This window comes from Mandrillus leucophaeus, unplaced genomic scaffold (genome assembly GCF_000951045.1).
Source record: "Mandrillus leucophaeus isolate KB7577 unplaced genomic scaffold, Mleu.le_1.0 Scaffold1232, whole genome shotgun sequence".
Taxonomy (NCBI): Eukaryota; Metazoa; Chordata; class Mammalia; order Primates; family Cercopithecidae; genus Mandrillus; species Mandrillus leucophaeus.
The window spans coordinates 384,449-399,685 of record NW_012100677.1 but is presented as its reverse complement, the minus strand read 5'-3'; the positions used below and the strand labels follow the sequence as shown (position 1 = coordinate 399,685).

The following is a 15,237-nucleotide window of genomic DNA, read 5'->3' as shown; positions in this document are numbered from 1 at the left end:
CAGTACCTGTTTATTAACTATCTCATAAAATAAAATGACATTAAATTAAGTGGGGTTGTTCAATATGGGAAGGGTTTAAATTTTCACTGATGCTTAATCACTGATCAAACTTTAGATTTTTATAGGTACATGCTAGGTAGCTGCAAAGTCCTCTAATGTCTTTTTTTTTTTTTTAAATCTAGCCATTCTGTTATTGTTTCTCCCAGACCTCTAATAAAACAAAAAACATGGAGGCAAAGTTTTCCTTAGGTCCGGCACCGCCTGAGGCTGTCCACTCACATATTACTCAAAAAGGACTTTCTCTTGATTAAAATATTTAATTAAACAAAGATTTCTGGCTGGTGTGAATGTTCTAGGCAGCATGCATGAGAATAAAGAAATGAATGAATCCCTATCTTCAAGGAGCTAATAGCCTATAGAGGACACAGACAGGTAAACAGCTGGTGTAGGGCAATGACCATGCAATACAGAGGCAATTACTTCTGCTTACAGGATAGGGAGATTCAGGGAAAGTTCTGAGAAGATGCTAGAATAGGGTTTTATAAGAAAAATGAGTTTAAGCTCATGAAGTCAGGTCATGAAGATGCCCTGTATGGGATGACAAACATGGAGAATTGCAAAATTGCAGAGCTGGAAGGCGCTTAAGGGAACAAAATCTAACTCAACACTCTCACATTGGACATGAAGCCCAGAGATGTCCAATTACTTCTCTGTTATCATAGAAAAATGAGGGCAAAGTCCAGGCCTGCACCCAGGTTTCCTGGCCCCAAACGCAGCCCATAATTTGCAACTTTCCATTTTGTCTTATCACCATCCTCTATTTGTCCATCATAAAATGGCTTCCATCTCCTCAGAAATTGATCATCAACTCTTTGGAAATGAAATCATGCTCTGCCAGTTACTAGCTGTGTGACCTTGGGCAAGGAACTTAAACCCTAAGAGCCTTCATTTTTCTCATTTGAAAAATGGGAACAATGCCACCTGTCTTGCAAAGCGGTAAGGATCGATCCAGTGATATGACTTATGTAAAGCATCAGAACAGAGGTGGGCACATAACCACAGTCACTGATGTTTATTAGTTACTCTGCCAATCATCCAATGTGACTTCTCTCATTGTCTCCTCACAAGAAGGCAATGAGGCACATTCTAATATTCTCTACATCTTACAGATGAGGAAACGAAGGCATAGCAGACATCCGATAACTAGTAGCTTCCATTATTATTACCATTTGCCTGCTCAGAGGATTTGGGGGGGAAGCATTTTCATTTACTATAACATACATGTAATAAAGTGTATGAATCTTAAGGGTACAACACAAAGAATGTTTACAAAGAGAACACAATTCACAACTGGGTAGCTACCTTTCAGATCACAATATAGAACATGACTGGCACCCCAAAAGCCTTTCTCAGGTTCTCACTCCTGTCATTTACCTCACCCCTCAAAGGTAACCACTATTCTGAACTCTAGTCCACAGATTTGTTTTACCTATTTTTTTCACCTTTATATACATGGAATCATACAACACATACTCTTTTGTGCCTTTTCACACATGTATGGAGTGTCATCTGCTCTGTTACATGTAACAATACACTGTTCTTCCCACTGCCATAGCAATTTCCATTGTATGGAAGTATTACATTTTATTTATCTGTTGATGAATATTTGGATTGTTTCTAATTTTGAACTACTATAGATAATGCTGCTATGAGCATTATGTACATGTCTTTTGGTACAAAAATGTCTTTGGTACAAAAACATATTCTATTGGGGATAGTCCCAGGATTCTATTTTTGGGGTCATAGGGTGTACGTATATTCAGCTTCAGTAGATACTGCCAACAGTATTTCAAAGTGGCTGTATCCATTTATATTCCCACCAGCAGAGTATGAAAGTTCCAGTTGTTCCACATCCTCATCAATGTTCAGAAACCATTTTTTGTTTTTGTTTTTGTTTATTTTTTCATCTGAAGCAGAGTGGCATAGTAAAAATGGAATGCGTGTTTGAGTCAAGACAACAGGTGATTTAAATTCCGAGTTCTAGGCCAGGTGCAGTGGCTCACGCCTGTAATCCCAACACTTTGGGAGGCCGAGGTGGGCGGATCACCTGAGGTCAGGAGTTCAAGACCACCCTGACCAACATGGAGAAACCCAGTCTCTACTGAAAATACAAAATTAGCCAGGTGTGTGTGTGGTGGCGCATGCCTGTAATCCCAGCTACTCAGGAGGCTGAGGCAGGAGAATCACTTGAACCTGGGCGGTAGAGGGTGCAGTGAGCCAAGATTGAGTCACTACACTCCAGCCTGGGCAACAGGAGTGAAATTCCATCTCAAAAAAGAAAAAAAAAAAACTTCGTTTTACCACTTATTAGCCGTGTGATCTGAGGCAGGTTACTTCAATACTCTGAGCCGCAGTTTCCTCTTCGGCAAAACTGGAATAAAAAGCTTGCCATGCAGGGTTATCTTCAGGATGAGAGATAATGTACATTAAATGTCTAAAATACAAAGGGCCCAGAGGCATCATAACGATTATTCCTCATCATGCCCCACGTAGGTGAGTGTTACTCTAATTCTTTCATCTTCTGATGGTCACAAATGATAAACGAAACAAAAAGGAAAACATGAAAACCTCAAGAGGGGCCAAGGAAATAAAGCAGACTGAGAAAGATGGGGAGCATCTAAGATTCTTTACCATCATGTAAGTAATTTAAGTGGCTCCACTTCTCCCATCACCAGAATTTTCTTCTTGGCTTCAGGTCAACTTTAGGATTCTAGAAGGCTGGTCCAGACAGCAAGGAGAAAGCAAAAGCTTCTGAGAAGAATCTTAAATCAAGCTCCCCTCAGGACTGATAGAAGTTGTACCCAGCAAAGCCTACTCAGCCGCTTTGCCTTCGAGGCAAGGGTCCAGGAAAAGAATCAGGGAGATGGGCCCCAGGGAAGGAGGCATGCTAAAGGAGATGGCATTATAGAGCATCCTCACAACTCCTGGCTAGGAGGCAGGTTTCAGTTCTGCCAAGCTGTGGGGCCTTCTGAGTCTTTGCAGTGCCTCCATTTGCTGTGTTGTCTCACTGCTTCACTGAGTCAGGTGTCCAGGCAACAAACATAAGAAGCACTGCCAACTTGATAATGAACATGAAAAATCAGAATTTATACATTCAGGAGGCCCGACCTCTACGTTTGATTTAATGGCAAACCCCCCCGAGCCCTACAATCTTTAGAAACCCTTCTCTGTTCTCTACCTTTTTCAGGTTACCCTTCTTTCAGCTGCCTGACAAACACCTAGAAAATATCCCACACCAAGGCAGCTTATTTAGTGCTAATGATGGAGTATGTGGAAGAATTTCATGCTGAGATTCTGTGGGACCAAAACTCTTAAAGGTCACCTGACAGTCAGGTTCATCTTTCATTTTCATTTTCAGACACGTGGTGAAAGCCAGCGCTTGTCCACGTGAACATCTCACAGGTCCACCTGTTCCAGGAAGGCCTATGAAATAACAAGGCTGCAGCAAAATAATTTCAGTCCCCCCATCAGCTTTGTGGCTCTCCTTACATTCTATGCGGATTTCCTAATTTATGTTGACTCCTGGAGGTGAGTTCCATCTGTAGATTAGACAGCCCAACTGGTCCCCACTAGCTTCTAAAAGGATTCATGAGATACAATGTTCACTACTGAGCTACTTCAGCTGATCATATCTAAAAATTAGGCCAAGTCATTCTCATCCAATGTAGATGGAGCTCTCTTTGCTCTGCATCTACGCTACACAGTTATTCTTTTGTGTGTCCAGAAGGAACAGATGAAAACACACAAATGGACACATACAAAGAGAGTTTTCTCAATAAAAGTGTACAGTCTGAAAGCTGAGAAACATTTGTAAATGTGTTAATATACATCCTATAATAAGACCCCTCATGGGTCTTAATGATGCATCTTAGGATGCAACACAGGCTGAAAAAAAAATCAGAAATATAACACTTCAGAATCAAATCTGATATGTGAATGAACCAAGAGGATTTTAAAACATTACCTGGAAAATAAGAGAAGTTGCCAAGATGTAAAGATATTAAATGCACGAATATGAAACTACAGCATTTTAAGGTTATGCGACAGATCTCAAAGAGAGGACACCTGTGCTCTCTACTTGGGAAACAGAGGGACAGACCAGGGGTAGAAAAAATGTGTGTTGTTGGAAAGCACATCCTCCAGTAAGTACAGAGGCTGGCTGGGAAAATCAGAACACTTGATTCCTCAGGCTAACGCCTTTGATATTCTAACAGCACAATTTTCATTGCAAATAAATATATCAGTTACTCAAGTGTGCATATGTACTTTAATGAAACATTCTGTGTGGGTCTCACAGCCAACTTTGCAGCTGACCAGGTTCCAAGCCCCTGACTTGCCCTCCTTTCCTCATTTGAATAGCAATTAAGAACAGAATTACAGTCAGCATCCAGGATAGAGCATTGAGGAGGTTCAGTTGACTTCAAACTCTAATGGTTGTACAAAGCACTACATTAAATCTTTTATGTTTCTGTGATATATTTTAAGAAACATTATACAGGCAGAAAATTTCAGGGATAAACTATTAGAGCGGTGCACAATAACGTAGGCACTCAAATCCTGTCATTGTAAATGTCGATGGTTTGAATGACTAATTACTCACACTCAACGCATTAACCTCACCCCTCCCACCACTCTTTTCTGCAAAATATACAACAAAAGCAAGAGGGAAGGCTTCAGATGTGCAGCTGCTGGATCATCACCAGGGTCGTTTATCTCTGCAGAGGGGAGGTAAGGAGTGGAGGCTCAGCCAGCCTCCTGCTCCTGGAAAATAAAAAACCACCCCTCTCTTCCACCTCTCTCAACACAATTCAGGCTCCTTTTGTCTACCCAAGTTAACTGTAATACTACTTCCTGGATATGTCAGGTCATACGCACATTTAAAAAGGGTTTATTTCCACTATGGCTGTATCTGGGTATGTTAGATACACAGAGATGGAGCCGAGATCTGTGCTGGACTCTGGGGATACAGAGATAACAAAGACAAAGAGTGGACCCTTCTTGAGTTCACATTGTGGATGTGCAACAGATACGAGAGACCATGAAGGGACCATGAAGCCCAACCCTGTCATTTTAAACTGGAGGAAACTGAGGACCAGAAGAGGGAAATGACTTGCCCAAGGTCACACTGCTAGTTAAGAGTCAGAGATGGGATTGGAGCCCAGGTCTACAGATTACCTCTCTTGTGTATTCTTGTGACAATATGGGCATGTTCATTTGGATGAGGATTTACTTGTCCTCTTGGGCAAGGACTAATGGGTGGCCATATTATAGAAATGCACTTGAACAGGGAGGGCGTGGTGGCTCATGCCTATAATTCCAGCACTGTGGGAGGCTGTGGTGGGAGGATCACTTGAATCCAGGGGTTTGAGACCAGCCTGGAGACCTTGTCTCTACAAAATGCAAAAAATAAATGTAGCTGGGCATGGTGGTCAGCTTGCCTGTAGTCCCAGCTACTTGGGAGGCTGAGGTGGGAGGATGGCTTGAATCTGAGAGATCGAGGCTGCAATGAGCTGAGATTGTGCCACTGCACTCTAACCTGGGAGACAGAGTGACTCTGTCTCAAGAAAAAAAAATGCACTTGAACAGACTGTGGACACACGTCTACCTCCATACTTTTCTGAGTATAGCACTTCACAGTTCATAAAAATTCATGACCTGAACTCTGAGGTCCACAGCACAGAGATCACATCTGTTTTGTTTATTACAGCATCTCCTGAATGTAGAACAAAGCCTAACAATTGGTAGGTCCTAGATAAAGGACTATAGAATAAACGAAAGTCCTTACATGTCCATTAGCTTACTGGATCCCTCAAACAACCCTGTGAAGTAAAAGCCAATAAAGTAGTAATATCACCCCCATTTTACAGATAACAAAAGAGAACAGGACAGATAAGCAACCAGTCACCTATTGAGCACCTATTATATGCCAGGCATACGCTTAAATATTATTTCAAATGCAGATATTTTTTCAATTTTTAAAATTGTGGTAAAACACACATAACAAAATTTGTCACCTAAATCGTTTTAAAGTGTACAGTTCAGTGGTATTAAGTACATTCATATTGCTTTGCAGCCATCACCAGAATTCTTGTCACCTTGTAAATCTGAAAGTATATACCTATTAAAGAATACCTCCCCATTCCCCTAGTTTCCCCAGTTCCTGGCAACTACCATTCTACTTTCCATCTCTATGTCAAATGCAGATTTTAAGAAGCACTGATTAGCCGGGAGTGGTGGCTCATGCCTGTACTCTCAGCACTTTGGGAGGCCGAGGTGGGCGGATCACCCGAGATCAGGAGTTTGAGACCAACCTGGCCAACATGGCGAAACCCCATCTCTACTAAAAATACAAAAATTAGCCAGGCATGGTGGGTGCCTGTGCCTGTAATCCCAGCTACTTGGGAGGCTGAAGGGGGAGAACCACTTGAACCTGGAAGGCAGTGGTTGCAGTGAGCCGAGACCATGCCACTGCACGCCAACCTGTGCAACAGAGTGAGACTCCACCTCAAAAAAAAAAAAAAAAAAAAAAGCACTCATTCAAGCAGGAGGGTTAAACCTTTGGCTGGCATGGGTCTACTATTGAATACTTTGGCCCTATATCCTCAGAAAACCTATTGAATGCCTTGGCCCTACGTGCTCAGAAAAATGTACACCCATACAGCATTTTACGTTCACTAAAGCCAATCTATTATCTCCAGATTGAATGTTCCCAAATTGCTCCTTCCCATTCAAGCCTGCAGCATTTTTGGAGCACCTCTGTGTAGACTAGCACTCCTTCACTTCTTGGTAGAAAAGTTTAGAATACAGCCTTACCCCAGCCCTTCCACTGACCTAACCTCTACCCATTACCTACCTCACACCAAGGTGGCTGAGAGCTGTTAATTAAGTATGTTGGCAGCATATAGTGTCTATCATCTTCACTCGGCCCCTCCACACCTTCGTCTCAGCCCTATTTAATGAGTCAAAAGGAAAAGAATAGAACCTGGTGGTTCAGGGCAGCCTTTGCTCTTACCGGTATAAAAAGGACTCAGTGAGATAATGTACATGGAACACTCAGCACTATTCCTGGCATGGTAATCCCTCCACAGATGCTAGTGGTGACTGATGCTAATATTATTAGAAGAGAACAAGGAGAAAGATAAAAACCAATACCTAAGAAACTAGGTTGGGAGTTAGACAAGAAAAGCTGATTAGCAATTAATCAAAAGTAAAACATTTCCTTCCTCCCCAAATCACTCTTTTCATATGATTTCTTGCTCTCAGAATTCATTAATTTACTAATCAAATATTTATCGATGAAGGGTCCACATGTCAGAGGACAGACAGCAGCATGTCCTGTGACCGGGAAAATCTTTAACGTATATTAGGCAAGACTATTCTAAAATCGAAAAGTGTATGGATGTACTAAAAATGTATTTAAAGCTCCCTTAAAATTTTTTCCCTTCCCTTCCCTTCCCTTCCCTTCCCTCCCCTTCCCTTCCCTTCCCTTCCCTTCCCTTCCCTTCCCTTCCCTTCCCTTCCCTTCCCTTCCCTTCCCTTCCCTTCCCTTCTCCCTTCCCTTCTCTCTTCCCATCTCCCTTCCCTTCTCCCTTCCCTTCCCCTTCCTTCCTTCCTTCCTTTTTTTTTGACTGGGTCTCTCTATGTTGCCCAGGCTGGACTTGAACTCCTGGGCTCAAGTGATCCTCCCACCTCAACCTCCTGGGTAGTTGATATTTATTCCATTAGCTCATGACTTTCTTACACCTCCTTCCATCTTCCACTCTTCACAAAGCTTTAATTTTCTCAAGTTTGGGGCAATCAGGCTAGAGTTACAGGATTGATCCTCCTCCTCACAATGGAGGAGAATCATTGTCGCTACCATAGTCTTCTAACCACCCTGCCAACCAGACCATATTGTGTTCTTGTCCTAATATTTTCCCTAAAAGTGGTAGTATAAAAATAAAGATGTAAAGTCCCCCAACTGTTCCTCCCCATTTAAGCCTGTGACATTTTTGGAATGCTTCAGTGTAGACTAACACTTTTACTTCTTAATAGCAAGGTTTAGAACCCTGTCTTACCCCATCCTCTCCACTTTACCTACCCACAACCCCACTTTATTGTTTTGCATTTACATATTTTAATCTAGTTAACCTACACTTACTTTCAGGATTTACTTCATGAGGAAAATCAAAGGCTACAACTTTACGTTACAGGAACCTGCCCTGATATAGAACTCACTACTGACATTCATCATCTAAGAACCCAGTGCAGCGTCCTTGTACACCTGTCACCATACTTTTGGCAGTCCTTAACTCCTGGTTTTCTGGCGGAGATATAGCCTCACTGCTCAATTCATGCAAAAGGATCAAGAGAAAAGAACCAAAGAAGGTCACAGGAACTTGATGTTTCTTTTACAAATACCCTTTCCCTCTACTTTCAGCCACCTTTAAATGTCAGTATTCCCAGAAACGAGAAAGATGTTAAAGGAATGTACCGATTGCAAACATGTCTCAGGTGTGTACATCTGAGACTCACACATGTATTTTATTAAATATTTTAATGAGTATGTAAAGGTGTTTTCTTTTACCATGCTGGAAGGACTTTTGAAAATATACATATAAAGGTAACCCTTATGTAATAGAACAAGCTCTCCCAGGTGCATGAAGAATAATGTTTACCAAGGGCAGTCACTGAATTGAACCATTAAAGAAATAGATTTAAATTATTAATGAGAACAAAAATAAAAGTCCTAATTCTCTTTGTAGGCATTTCCCACTTAACCCTCGTAAAATTCTGACATGCAGTATGTTAGACTCTGGTGGATGCAGGAGCCCAGACTATTGCATCTCACCCGCCTTTCCAAGCCTGAAAAACAAATTCCCAAAGTTAGAAAATTACACAGCAGGCTCTGTGTTCCTGAAGACAGACATTATTTTTTTTGTAAAATTCCTTACAACCCCCCAATTTCATATTTCTTTAAAGTGTCTTAGATCAGCTCATAAAATCTATTCTCTCCCTTCCTTCTTTTCAAGAGGCTTTAATTTGCTCAAGTCCCTTCAGGTTAATATTTTTTTGGAAATGCAACACTTTCCTGGTTATGATTCAACTGTGAAGGAGACATATGTTATTAATGGGACCCAAGAGGAGGGGCTGAGACTGACGATCTGATAACTCTAGGAAAAGGGAACTTGGAAATACCACCCTTCCAACCAAATTACAGGTAATGGCTCACAAAGACCACTGGACTAGGGGACTGTGGTTAAAGACTGCACTCATATTCCCCAAAACCATTCATACCATGCTTCTGTAGATTCTACCAGAAGGTAACTAGAAAACTCTGGAAAAAAATATTTAATTCCATCCAAGAAACACATGCTGACAGCTTAATAATACCTTTGGGCAGATGCACAAATAACCTGAAAGACCTATTTACTCTGGGAAGTTATGTGGTAATAAATTCTCAGCATATCCTTAAAACAAGTGTATTCAACTCAACACAAGTTTATTGAATGCTATTGTAAGCCAAGACATTCTTCTAGAAGGTGGGAAAACAAAAATAATTTGGTCCCTACCTGTAGAGAGTTCAAGCTGGGAGGAGGGCAGGCAAACAAATAATTCATTAAAATCACTTGTATATCCCTTTCTTTTAAGCAGTCCCCTTCAGAGTTTCTTCAAATGACATCCCCTCTTCAGCAAAAGCATATAAATCATATATACTCAGACTAATCCTACCTGTTTTGATACTGAACTGACAGTCCTATTCCTGGTATAAATGCCTACATCCTAAACAAATGACTTGTTTATTTGTCAACTCTTTGTTTTGTTTCTACAATGAGAATATAGCGCTTTATAATCTAAAAGGAAGTTATATTTGTAACAATGAGGTAAGCGTGAGGCATCCCTTCTTTCAAATAGCATCTTCTGCTCTGGAGATGAACACCAGGCATGCCAAAAGTATTCTCAGTGGTGGTAGTCAGGGCTTTTAAAAAATCAGCAGCCACTGGAGAGAACAAGAGGCATTAATACTTAAAATAGCGGGGCCAGCATGGATATGAAAAGCGTAATCAAAATTTAATTTCTCATAGGCATCATTCTCAAATTCATAGAAATCCAAGTTTTAATCTTCTTCCCCAGACACATCACACACATTTCCCCTCCTTAATAAATACTGGCCTCCTTTACATTTTACAGTGTTTCATTAGAGCTTCATTTTGGGCCTAAGATGATTTCCTGGTGTGTCCATCCTGATGCAGTTCTGATAAGGCCCCTGGGTATGTGGTTTTAACCAACTTTTATAGCAAACTATCCAGAGCTGAGGGACAGCTTGATCATTCAGTACATTATAAAGATGAGGGAACCTTCCCTTCATGCCCCACAATTCAGTTCTCTTTTCCAAAATGGCCAGTAAATAAATACAGTATCACACTTTCAATAAGCTTTCTTTAAGTCAGATTTGAAAAACAAAAATATTTGCACTTTAATAAAAATACAATTTTGTGGGCAAGCTCAGCTTTCCTGCAAAAATATCAGCTCTAATAAAAAAAAATCGATTGGAAAACAATTCCTTCCCATTCTGCTCCCTAAGTCCCTCTGAACTCTGAAGGTTTAATGTGGACAAAATAACTAAAATGCCTAATAATAATCTCTGGATACCTGTTGGGATGGGAACCAGTTGTGATGGGAAATACGTTATCTTCATCTTCCACATAAAGAACAGTCTTTCTCATAATTAATGAATCTTTTGAAAAACTGCCCACAAACTGATTAAGGCAGACTTATCTTCCCAATTAAATGCATAAACAATAGTCAATGGCACAATTCATGTAAACATTAGTATTGTATATTTATAAAATGCCTGGCTAGTGGCTCAGTCGTAGCAAACTCTTGAGGTTTAGCTGTAAACAGCAATGTGCTATTCTACATATGTATCATGATCTAAAGCATTAGGTCACATCTCTGAAATTAAGTTTTATGCACACTCAGATTAAATTCTTCAGAAATCTACATAGAAATATATTTTATTTTGAAAATTAACACTTGTTTTCTTAACTTAGCCAGGGTGAGGAAGAGGGGAGGAGTAAAAGGGAGTACAGGGAGTTCGTCTCTAGAAAAATCTGTGTAGAAGTCTTGTTCTTTTTAAGAGAAATTGTATAATGTCAACGGCTCTTCTAATTGTGCAATTCAAAAGATTAAGTCATTCTGAAGATAAAGATAAAAAGTGAAATAAAAGGGTTCTTAGCACCTCAATGCATATATAAATACATAACTGGCCATGATAAATTATACTCAAGGACAATTCATACAGCCTCATATAGCTACATGTTCATTCATGAAAAGATCCTGAATGTCATTCTGATAGAGTAGTTTTAAATCTGAAAATTACTTTATCACACTTGAAAGTTTATTGTGAATTACTCCCTTCACTGCTTGCCTGCCTGCCTTCCTTCCTTTCTTTCTTTCTCTTTCTTTCCTGCTTTCCTTCTTCCCTTCTTTTCTTTCCCTTCCTTCCTTCCTTCCTTCCTTCCTTCCTTCCTTCCTTCCTTCCTTCCTTCCTTCCTTTCTCTCTCTCTCTCTCTCTCTCTCTCTTTCTTTCTTTCTTTCTTAGATATACGTTAGAAAAAAAGAACTTTTTGACTTGACAGGAGAACTTTATCCCTCAAACTTCCTCTGAGGGCCAGTTGGATGCCATTGCCCCCAGACATTCCCTTGGAAGGTAGCCGGGGCAGGAGTAAAACGACTCCACCAAATCAATGATGGTGAGAATTCAGGCCTGGGTGAGGAAAAGTATGCCTTCGAATTATTTGTGGGCAACATGTTTACATGGAAACTAGAAATTTAAGGTTTGCCAATTGTCAAGTTCTGAGATGCAGTGAAATAGTCTTTCTCATAAGTAGGGGTGGAAGGAGAAATTGGCACATCTCTTCTTATGTTCATATTCTTGGACCTGCTGGTCCATTTTGAAACTCAGAAAAGAATCCCAAATTCTGCAGACCAAAAGTATACACAATGAGGTATATTAAGAGGAGTGAGAAAAACGGGAACAGCCCAAGGGTCTAACAAGGGGGATGGCTAAATAACTCACTGTGCAGTTTTTTGATATAATATTCTGCAATTGTTACAGTTATGTTTATAATGGGTTTTTATAATGTGAGAAAATGTATATGATCAATGTAGAAAAAGAAGTGAAATAAAAGATTGATTATCTCAATTATATAAACAAGTACAGAGTAGGAGGGAAAAATAAAAAACACTAACAGTAAGTGGCGGAATTACAGGTGATTGTTACACTTTTCTCCATCTTTGTCAACTCTGTTTTGTTTTTACAATGAGAATACAGTAGTTTTATAATCTGAAAGGAAGTAGTTTTTTAAAAAAGAAAGAAAATGTCAAGTGCTTTAAACCAGTTTGGAGCCACAGTATTAAAAATGATTCCATCTCCTCCCCAGAGCTATCCTGTAGGATCTTTCCTTGGACACACTCTGTCTGTTTCTACATTAGAGTACACATGGGAGCCCAAATGAATAAAAATCACATTTCTAGAAACCGTCTCTGGTTCAGTCTCCCCTTCACCTAAATCACTGTGAATTAGCAAGGTTACAATCTTAAGTCTGCCTATCGCCTGGCAGCAACCTTCATGAGGACAGCAAGGCGAGAAGATGATTTATAAGAAAACCATTCCCTGGATCAGGGAGTGAAAAGTACTGATCCGTTCTAAAAGCTCCTGCTGACAAACTCTGATATTATGAACATTTTGCACTTGGACAAAAGCTCCCACTTTTCTTAATTACATGGTTTGAGCAGGAGTCTGCTTTCAGGATCTGCCCAATCACACAACAGCCATTTATTTTCCCAACTGCAGCTGCCAAAATTTCCCTGATCTCTGTTCTGTGCTCCATCTTCAAGGACATCTTGTGAATGTATGACACTGTCAAGCGGCATTCCATACCATGCTTTTTAAGCTTCTCTCTCTCTCTCTTTCTTGCATTTGAACATTCTTCTAATACATATCGATTAAAAATATCATGAACAAGAAGCAAGCAAAGTAGAAATGGAAAAAACAAACAAAATCCAGAAATCACAAGTATCAGAATACTTATGTCTGCTCTGAGGCAAGCACTTTTTATGACATTGAACCACTAATATTCTCTGTTCTCTGTGTGATGGGTTTGCTTTTGTTTTCAATATTAGGAAAATGGGTGCCAAATCTATAGCTTTCTGTGTGTAAAGAGCATAGGACCTCACTGCAAACTTCTGGTTTTTTTTCAAACATGAATTTTACCTCTGAATTTACCTTTTTAAAATCCTCTTAGTTTCCCTTAACTTCACTTTCTTCATTGTTCTACTTTTTTTTTAAAATTTTTTAATTATTATACTTTAAGTTCCAGGGTATATGTGCATAATGTGCAGGTTTGTTATTTTTTTGTTTGTTTGTTTTGAGACAGAGTCTCGCTCTGTTCCCAGGCTGGAGTGCAGTGGCGTGATCTCTGCTCACTGAAACCTCTGCCTCCCGGGTTCAAATGATTCTCCTGCGTCAGCCTCCCAAGCAGCTGGGACTGTAGGCGCATGCCACCACGCCCAGCTCATTTTTTTGTATTTGCCATAGAGACAGGGTTTCACCATGTTAGCTAGGATGGTCTCAGTCTCTTGACCTTGTGATCCCCCAGCCTCGGCCTCCCAAAGTGCTAGAATCACAGGCGTGAGCCACCGTGCCCGGCCCATTGTTCTATTTTTAAAAAAACTCCTACTGTATGTATTTTTATGATTTGCCACATAAAAACAGAATTTTAGATTATAAGAGAATAAATAAGTTAGTATTTCTGTCTTCACAATCTTTTGCCTTTTCAAAATACGCTTTTGAAAGGTCACACTCACTAATGGGCAAAAGTCAAGTTGGCATTTTTAAAAATCAAAAATAAAACTTTTAAATTATAAAAAAGACATAATAAAATTTCAAAAATCACATTTGTATTATAATTCAAGCTGCATAATCTACAATTCTCAGATAAGGCTCTTTTAGAATTAATTTACTATGTCCCAAAGAATATTTAGTATACGATACAAGTATATTATCATGTATAATTATCAAATGGATATAATACCTGTATTTTGAAACTAAAATATTACTTCTTTGAGTAGGGTAAGCTTGTCCTTTGAATTACAGATACAAAGAAAATTTGTTTGGTAAACTTTTGCAACTCTTAATATATTATTTTTATCCCAGAAATTTACCTTTTTAAAAAGTAAAATGTTAACACATATTCAGAATCATCCATTGTCAATTAGAGCAATCTAAAATTTCTTTAGTTACAGGTATATATTTGAAGGCAAGTTATGAGCCACAATTTAAAGATGTTAATATAGTACTTCATTGGAACAGCCCCTCCCCCAAACTGAAGTTGGCTCTCAAAAGAAGGAACAAAAGCCAAGCTAAATTCCCTAACATTAATGAGTTCCTTCGATGGGCCAGAAACCATTATGCTGAACGTCAGGGATACGAAGCAGAAAGAATTCCTGCCTGCAAGGAAGTAAATAAATAAGTAAATAAGAAATTACTGTCTAATGTCATAAATGTAGTAATGGAAAAATACATACAAAGTGCCTGGAATATGACAAACACTCAGTAAAGGGAAATCCTGTTATAATGCTGATTAAAAAGTGCTTTGGGTTACACAGGAAAATATTTAGGCAAGTAATTATCATTAACTCCTTCCAACACTACTAAGAAGAAATGGTGAGAGGTGTCTTTACATATATCACTTCACTTAATTCTCACACAACTTTGAGAAGTAGGTGTTGTCATTCCTCTCATTTACAGATGTAGAAGTGCTGTCACTCTACACATGATGGAGAAACGAGGCTTCAGGCAGTGTCCACTGTCACTTAACTAGGATTGCAACTTGAACCCAAGGCTAAAACCAAATTCGTGCCCTCTCTTCAATCTCTAAGTCTGAGGACTTTTCCTATCACTATGAAATGCAACCCACTATTAGAGAATGTAAATCATCTAATCCTATTAAAATCAACTAGCCTGTGTATCTGCTATTTATTCGTCAGTAAATACTATCCAACAAATGGGTGTTACAGGAAAGATCATTATTCAAAATTCTACATGGTATAATGGAAAAAGCATGAGATCTGGAGGTGATCTGACTTGGGTTGGAAATCCACTACCAGCCTCGACCTTGGTTTAGCCAGTTG

At 39.5% G+C, this 15,237-nt stretch overlaps 1 protein-coding gene across 6 annotated transcripts in view; it reads right to left on the bottom strand.

Annotated features, from left to right (window-relative positions):
- Positions 1-15,237, bottom strand: part of ELAVL4 (ELAV like neuron-specific RNA binding protein 4) — a 155,668-nt gene that overhangs the window by 58,099 nt on the left and 82,332 nt on the right. The gene's annotated exons all lie outside the window — the stretch shown is intronic.